This window comes from Eublepharis macularius, chromosome 6, assembly GCF_028583425.1.
Source record: "Eublepharis macularius isolate TG4126 chromosome 6, MPM_Emac_v1.0, whole genome shotgun sequence".
Taxonomy (NCBI): domain Eukaryota; kingdom Metazoa; phylum Chordata; class Lepidosauria; order Squamata; family Eublepharidae; genus Eublepharis; species Eublepharis macularius.
Window position 1 is genome coordinate 1,328,698 of NC_072795.1, and position 8,628 is coordinate 1,337,325.

Consider the following 8,628-nt stretch of genomic DNA (forward strand, 5'->3'; position numbering starts at 1 on the left):
AAGCCCTGCTTCAAGTGCCCCTCCCCCATTTGAGATTAGACATTTGGCCACCTGGAGAGGGCCTTCTCAGTGAGGGCACCAAAACTCTCTCCCCAGGGAGATTCACCTGTCCTCTTCCATTGCTGTCTTCTGCCAGCGGAGAAGACTTTTTTGTTTCACTTGGCATTTCTTTAATGCTCCCTCCTCCCTCCCCATGTTTTAATTGTTGCTTTTATCCTTTGCATTCATTTTAAGCTCTGTTTTCAACTTGTTTTAATGATGTATTTGTTTGCGGATTTTAATGGTCTTTAAGATGATATTTTGTTGTTCTAATTTATTATTGCCTTGGTGGCCCTATGAAGGCAGAAAGGCAGGGTAAAAAAACCTTGTAAATAAATAAAGAAAACCACCCTGCCAGACGCCCAGCTGAGTGTCATGGGAGAGTGGGCCACATCCAGGCCTCTGCCCGCTTTGGAGGGACCTGATGTGGGTGCAGGCCCAGATGTGGCCCACAACCGAGAAGATCTCTCCACTGCATGACTGTGGCAACCAGCCCCAAATTAAATGTGAGGCAGCCTTGGACCGATGCGGGATTATCTCAGGGGTCTGGCTGCAAAGGAGGGCTGTCCAGACAGGGGCTGGCAGTGTGGTGTAGTGGATAGCGTTGGACTAGGTGCTGGGAGACGGGATTCAGTTCTCCACTCTCCCTTAAAGAGTCGCTGAGTGACTTTGTGCTGGTCGCTCCCTTTCAGCTTGATCTACCTCACAAGGTGGTTGTTGTGGGGATAAAAGTATGTGGGTGGTGGGGAGAGCCATGTACTCTGCCCTGACTGACTTGATGGAGGGACGGGATGAAAACAAAAGACACTCAAACAACAAATATCGAAGACTGTTTCTTCCTTCCCAGCTTCTCTGCACTCCAATGATCTGGAGGGTTTATATCCTGATAATGCTCTTGGCTTTGTTTACTGTCTCCTTCGTCGTAGAGGTGAGCACACACCTCCCCCCCCCCACACCATTCTTGTACCCTGGAAATGATCTCTGCACTTTTCTTCTGAGCAAGGCCACTGTTGCTGAGACACTGGGGGGAGGACATAGAGAAAGAGTCCCCCTTGCACTGCCAGAGCGAGACTCCAAAGACACACACAAGCAGGGCACGGGGCTCATTCTCCCCCCGCCCCACCCCCCGCACACAGATGGTTGGCACTGGCCTTTGGGTCCCCCTCAAAGAGACGATGAAAACCATGTGCTGATGAGCACTAATAAACATGGGCATTTGTTGCTTTACGGGCTCGCTGCTACTTGCAGACCCTCCTCCAGCTTCCTGGGTGTAAAATGGGAATAAGAGTGAGACCTCCTGACAGGGATTTGCAGCCTCTTGCATCTGTCTTGCCCCTCCCCTGGCCTCCACAGCTGCCACATGTTGGACCTAAGAATCCAGAACTGGGCACCTGGAATGTGCTGGGACAGTTTGTTTCATTTGCTAGCATAGTTACGCAGTTAGAAGCATTTTTTCCAGCATGCAGTAATTAATCTTCCGGCAATTAATTGTAGGCAAGGTGAAATTTACCGTTCATCGAGGTAGATCCCATTCACAGCCTTTTCGTGGTGAAGAAAGAAAGAATCCTTTCCCTGTACCGTGGCCAACTAGTTCAGCATCATGGCTGCTTGGGTGTAAGAGGGAAATTCCCCATTGCAGGCGAGAGAGGTGCAGATGTGACCCCTCCCTTTGGAGACCACGAAGCAAGAGAGAGAAACTCTCTTAATGGAGGCAGGAAGAGAGGAGGAGTCAGGAGGCCTTCTCACCTTAGATAAAGAGAAGCCCCTCGCTCATCAGAAAAGTAACACAATACACACAGAGAGACTTGCAGTGCCCTGCAGGCATGCTGAGCCACCTATCACAACAGAATGCAGGCGAAGAAACTCAAGCCACTCCCTTCCTTGGCTGCTTCTGCGTTGCTCTCCTTGATCAACCTCCCTGGTCATGTACAGGGTATGGAGCTTTGTGGTTGGCAAGAAGGCATGGCAGTTTTCTTTACTGTGAGGGGGCTAGAAACTTAAGTCTGCTTAAAATATATATATATATATATATAGGGTTTTTATAATATATAGGGAGGGATTACAACAGGCCATAAGCATTCATGAGATTCATATACAAGCTTAAGTCCGCTTTTCTTGTGGAAGCTCAAGAGAATTTCAAAACCCCGAACTGCAGACCGTGGCCAGGAGGCACCAGCCAGACTGTGCCTGAGAGGGAGAAGGACCAAGGGGTGGAGGGCCCTTGATGAGGAAAGAGTGCCACCAGAGGTCTTGGCCTGTGTTAGTGTCTTTGCCTGACAGCAGGGCCAGGCCAGGAGCCCTGGAGAGGTGCGTCCCAGTCCAGGACCCGGCACGCTCCTGAAGCTCTCTCTCCCTCCCAGGACGCCGTCTTGCAGAACCGCCGCCTCTGGATGCTGATCAAGGCCGTGTTTCGCTTCCGCTCCTCCAGTCAGTATCGAGCCTGGCAGAGGAAGCTGGCGCAAGATGTCTCCTGGCCTCCAGTGAACGGAAGAGAGTTTGCCGAGCCCAGCAAGGGGGAGGCTTACATCAACCCCGCCTACGAAGACACTGATGAAAAGTAGCCAGCAGGCTGGTGAAGCAGGACTTGCTGACTTCTATGCCTCTGCAGGGCAGGAAGGGAAGTGTCTGTGCAAAGAAGACCCCTGGCCCCTGAGGAGGGGGCTGGGTACGGCTGCACCGTCTTTGGCGCACACCTGACTGTTCTGCTTTTTATTGAAGGGTTTATTCCCCGTTTGTGTACGTGCTTGCTTTTCTCCAGCTCTGTTTTCAACTAAATTGAGGAAGGTCCGGCAGATGTACAGAAGCAAGGACTACCCAATTGTTCTTCAGTAGTTTTGTAGCTGGAAAAAAGACCATTTGTGGAGTCAAAACTATACCTTTAGGGCTCCCGTTGCATGAATGTACAGGGGGGGGGCAGCAAAATCTAAACATCTCCCATGAGTCTGCAGAGCCTGGCAGAAAAAACTTCAGGACAAAAATTCAGGAAAAAATAGCTTTTATTTATTTGCGGGGGGGCAGCCGGAGAAGGCATTTATTCCACAACAGCAGCCAGACTGGGGGAAAGGCCAGCCGTGGATGTCAATAAAGTACCAAGAAGTCCAGAGTGCTGGCTTTGATCCTTCTCAAAAGGTTATGGAGATGAGGTCTATTTGAGCATGTGCAGAGGGGCTGGAAGGATCCAGAGCGGCCTCTCTCCCAACATGTTTCCTACAAAGAAGAGAGAGGAAACGAAGCTACAGCACTGCAGCTCTCATCCTTCCCCGCCCCCGCCCTCCGTGAGGCTCTGGATGGGCTCTCTGCTCAGCCCCCTCCCGGATTCCTCATTCCGTTTTCCCATGGGGGAGGGGGGAGGCTGCTCCCATTCTCCGCAGGGGTCCAGGGTCTGTGTAAACACACTGTCTGGAGGGAAGGGGGGGAGTCTTCATAAAAACTCTGTCTTCAGCTGAGGGATCCCAGCCTGAGCTCTTGGCCCCAAACCTTTCTTCCCACAGACAGGGGAAAATACCATTCTGGTCTCCTTCAAACTTTTCCAGCTTCCCGACCCAATGCAAACGCCCAGCAACCCCCTCCTCCCATATTTTGGCCCTTCTGTTACCCAAAGGCCTGGCCCCTTCAGAACATGAGCTCTCTGCCCGGAAGTATGTATAGCTCAGTCTTTGGATCTCCTTCTGTAGCATATCCCAGCATCACTCTTGAGTGAGTCCAGCCCCTGCGCTGGCTGTGTGAAGAAGGGAGCTCTGACTCCTGAAAGATTACACTCTGAAAATCTTGTTGGTCTCTAAGGGGCCACTGGAGTCCAATCCCATTGATGATAGCAGCGCCCTCACTTGGAAATCGTAATTATTTAAGCCATGTGAGAAAAAACAAACCATCTCCACATCTGTAGAAATGCAAAGGGAGGGCAGACGTGCTTGTGTAATCGGGCACAATTGAGCCTGTGGAAAAACCCTGGAATGGTCAAAAGGTTGTTAGAGCAAAGAATATTAATTCCTATGGAGAGCCCTATGAATTCTCCTCTTCTTGCTGTTCAGAAGAAAGATGGCTCTTAGCATCTGGTAGAGGATTTAAGAGCCTTGATTTAAAATGTCAAGTCCATAATTTACATATCTCTAGGCATTCTCTGCCTGGAGAATGGTACAAGAGTGTCCTTGATGTTTTTAATGGGTTTCGGAATGTGTTGCTGTTGTTGTTGTTCCTTTCTCAATAATAAAAAACTGTTAGGACATGCAGGGGAACATATACAAAATGGCATGGTAGCAGACATTTGGAAAACAAACATAAAGCTGAGCACAGAGATGTAATCTCAATGAAACAAAGCATAACTTATTTACATGGCCTGTTTTGCAATGTGGAAACTCCCTCGGAGGCGCACGGCTACATTAGCATACAGCCCCCATCCCTACCGATGAGTCTCTCTGAGCTACTTCTCATGTCGCAGGCCTGTAATATGGACAGAAAGCCATCCTGAATAATGCAGTCCTGCACAGTTTCAGAAAGCCAGGAGAGTAGGAGCTTTGCTGACCTCCTCAGGTAGACCATTCCATAAGGTGGGGACCACCACAGAGAAAGCGGGTGTGCAGGCACCTTTTTTGCTCAACTGCAGGGTGGTATCCACAGAAGGCCTTATCTTGAGGTTGAAGAAAGCACAGTAGAAGGTCAGGAGGTTGGTCTCCATTTGAGTCCTGTGGAATATCACAGGGACAATAGGTGGGATGACCCACCTACAAAGTAACTGGGGGTTGAGGCTGCTTTGACGGGTAATCCCATCATCTGAGGTTTTCAGTCCCCCAGCACTGGGACTGGATTTTATAGAGATGTTTGACACTTACTGGATGGTATAACTGCTGCCAAATTCGGGCAGGAAGATTGGAGAAACATTGCAGGAATTCAAGTGGTCATTTCGGTGGCATTTGGACTGTCCTGGCCCATCTTGGAGACGCTTCAGGGTCCTGAATGGAGAAGCAGCTGATGAGAGTGCCTTCCGGGGGCACCTTTGCTGCAGGAGGTGTCGCTCCCCTCTTCACATGGGGGACCACACAGCAGACTTTGGACTTTTCCAGGAAGCCCACAAGATGCTTGTTCATTGCTTGGCCTTTTCTCCTGGCCTTGGAGTGTGCTAACTGTTGAGAGCTGGTGCTCCCCTGACCAAGGAAAGCTCGCTTGATACTGGTTTTGCTCTGGAGCAGTTGGCTCTGCATGCAAGTGCCAAACAAGTGTTGGCCTAGAGATGCACACTCAACGGTGAGTCACTGGGTTCAGGTGTGAACTCGATCAGCCACATGCCAAGATCAGCACAGATGGCCGCTTCCTCCACCTCCTCTCTTTCAGTAATTCTAATTATGCAAGACTAGCAACAAAGCTCGTTGCGTGAGAAAATGCAATGGGTTCTAGCAAACGGTTGAGAGGAATGTGCTGTGCCGGGCCTCCCTGCCGCCTCAATGGCAATATTGTAATGCTTTTCTATGGCATTATGCTGCAGCTTCATTTGGAATACTGTGTACAATTCTAGTTGCTCTATCTCAAAAAAGTGGTTGTAGTGATGGAAAGGGTGCCAAAAACCATCCAAAATTATCAAGAGATTGGAGCACTTTTCCTAACAGTCAAGGCTAAGGAGATTAGCAGTACACTCCTAAATATACCCTTCTAAGTCCACTGAAGTCTATGGGCGTAGAAAGGGGTGACTCTCTTTAGGATGGGAGTATAGTTTTGCTAGGCTTAGTAGGCCCATCGCACCAATTGATCAGCTGCTCCATTCATATTCAGGTTCAATTCAAGTTCTTTATAGGCAAGAAGAAGTCCTTCATAATCTAGGACTCATTCTTACTTCTCCCAATATACTTCATTGCAAAAGTTTCACTCATCTGACCAAAGCCTTCTGCAAGTACCACCCTGCAACTGCAAGACCCTTTAGAGCACTGAGCCTTCACGCAGAACTAAATGCTGCGGTGCGCAGTGGGGCTTACGTCTAAGCACATTCTCACATGCACACTCAAGACCCCAGTGAACTTGGGAATCTAGCTGAGCCCTAAAGACCAATAGCAGTGACTGCACCACTTTTCTCCAGGCACATTTATCTCAGAAAAAGAAGGGTGCACACAGGCAAGAAGGGCGCCTGATTTGCAAATGGAAACCGTCTCTGCTTACTGACTTGGGTGGACCTCCTTGCCATGGGGCAGCGATTCCTTCTGCCCCTGAGCAAGCAGGAGAGGTTTGCAACCTCAGAGTCTCTTCTCCCCCTGACTTGCTCTGTCATCGAAGGCAGGCTGTCGACCTCTGGGCGGTGATGGAGGCTTGGAATGACAACTGATCTCCAGGCCACCGAGATGAGTTCCCCTGAATGGCTGCTTAGGAGAGGGGACTCGATGGCATTATATCCAGCTAAGCTTCCATCCTTCCCTGAACTCCACCCTCTCCAGGAATTTTCCAACCTGAAGCTGACAACCCTACTTCCCAACCTCCAGGTGGTGGCTGGAGATCTCCTGGAGTTACAACTGATCTCCAGCTGACAGAGATCCCTTCCATTGGAAGAGAGGGCTGCTTTGGAGGGTGGACTCTGTTGCATTATAGTGCACTGAGGTCCCCAAAGCTCCACCCCTGATCCCCCAGAATATCCCTACCTGGAGCTGGCAACCCACAAGCTTGCCTCCTGCTGCCTTTTGAACCCCAGCTGGGCGGAGGGAGGGGGGGACTCAGCCGGGCTCTCCCTCACTGCAGCTCCATTGGCCGTCAGCCCCTGGCTCAGGAGGAGCCCCCAGCCGGCCTGGTCCTTTGCCTGTCCGCCTGCCCACCTGCCGGGCTATCCTTCGGCAGGCCAGGCTCCACGTGCTCCGAGGGGCTCTGCTGGGGGGGAGCCAGAGTCTGCTAGGACAACCCTGGCAGCCGGTGGGCACACGTGCGTGTGCGTGCGCACACGAGCAAGGCATGCAGCGTCCGCTTGCCCTGAGCGGCCGGGAAGCAGAGAAGCAGCTTCTCCCCTGCCTGCCTTCTCTGAGGGAAGGGCCGCCGCCTCGGAGAGCTTCTGGGCACGCCTTCAGGCCCCTGAGCAGGTGGCGCTCTCTCTCTGTTGTCTGATTCCTCCTGGGGCTGCTGAGGGGCCGCCCGGCTCTGGCTGCAGTCTCTGGCTGGGGGGGGGGGGGTGTGCGCAAGCAGCAGGCGCTTGGTTGTGAGTCACAAGGTTCAGGTGTGAGCTCAGTCAACCACAGGGCATGATCAGCACTAGGGTTGCCAACCTCCAGGCGGGGGCTGGAGATCCTGAAATTACAACCCATCTCCAGATCACAGATATCAGTTTGTTTGGAGAAAACAGTTGCTTTGCAGGGTGGACTCTATGGCACTATACCCTGGCTGAGGTCCCTCTCCCCCCCAGGCTCCAGCCCCAAATCTCCAGGAATTTCCCAACCTTGAACTGGCAACCCGAATCAGTGCCATGGGAGCTTCCTCCGCCTCCTCTCTTTCAGTAATTCTAATGATTTAAAGAGAGCAATCACGTTCCCCCTCAACCTCCTCTTCTCCAAACTAAACATTCCCAAGGCCCTCAGCCTTTCCTCGTAGGGCTTAGTCTCCAGACCCCTAATCATCATTGTTGCTCTCCTCTGCACCCTCTCAATTTTGTCCACATCCTTTTTGAAGTGAGGCCTCCAGAACTGCACACAATACTCCAGGTGTGGCCTGACCAAGGCAGTATAGAGAGGGGCTATGACCTCCTGCGATTTCGATGCTATGGCCCCTTTGATACAACCTAAGATTGAATTAGCCTTTTTTGCCACCGCATCACACTGACTGCTCATATTTAGTTTACAGTTCACTCTTACCCCAAGATCCCTTTCACATATACTACTGCCCAGAAGTGTATCCCCCATCCAGTATTTGTGCTTCCCATTTTTGTGGCCCAGATGTAATACTGTGCACTTGTCTTTGTTGAATTGCATCCTATTCACAGCTGCCCACTTCTCCAGAGTATTCAGGTCTTGTTGAATTTTAATTCTATCTTCTTGGGTGTTTGCTACTCCTCCCAATTTGGTATCATCAGCAAATTTAATGAGCAGCCCTTCCACTCCTTCATCCAGATCATTGATAAAAATATTGAAAAGTACCGGGCCCAAAACCGAGCCCTGCGGCACCCCACTGGACACCTCCCTCCAATCTGATGAAACGCCGTTGACCACCACTCTTTGTGTGCGGTCCTCCAACCAGTTCCCTATCCACCGAACTGTCCTATAGTCTACTCCACAGTCTTCCAGTTTGCCCATCAGAATGTCATGGGGGACCTTATCAAAAGCTTTACTGAAATCCAGATAAATCACGTCAACAGAGTTCCCCCGATCCAGTAAGCTGGTCACTCGATCAAAGAAGGAAACCAGGTTGGTCTGGCAAGATCTGTTAGGAACAAAACCATGCTGACTTCCACGGATCACTGAGCGGTCCTTCAGATGCTTACAGATTGATCCCTTTAAAATCTGTTCTAATATCTTCCCAGCAACAGAAGTCAGACTGACCAGCCTGTAGTTTCCCGGGTCATCCTTCTTCCCTTTCTTAAAGATTGGGATAACATTTGCTCTTCTCCAGTCTTGTGGCACATCCCCAGTCCTC

General features: G+C 50.8%; 1 pseudogene; it reads left to right on the forward strand.

The window, feature by feature from the left end:
* Positions 1 to 3,114, forward strand: part of LOC129332062 (probable cation-transporting ATPase 13A5) — a 53,319-nt pseudogene extending 50,205 nt beyond the window's left edge.
* Positions 3,115 to 8,628: the final 5,514 nt, after the last annotated feature.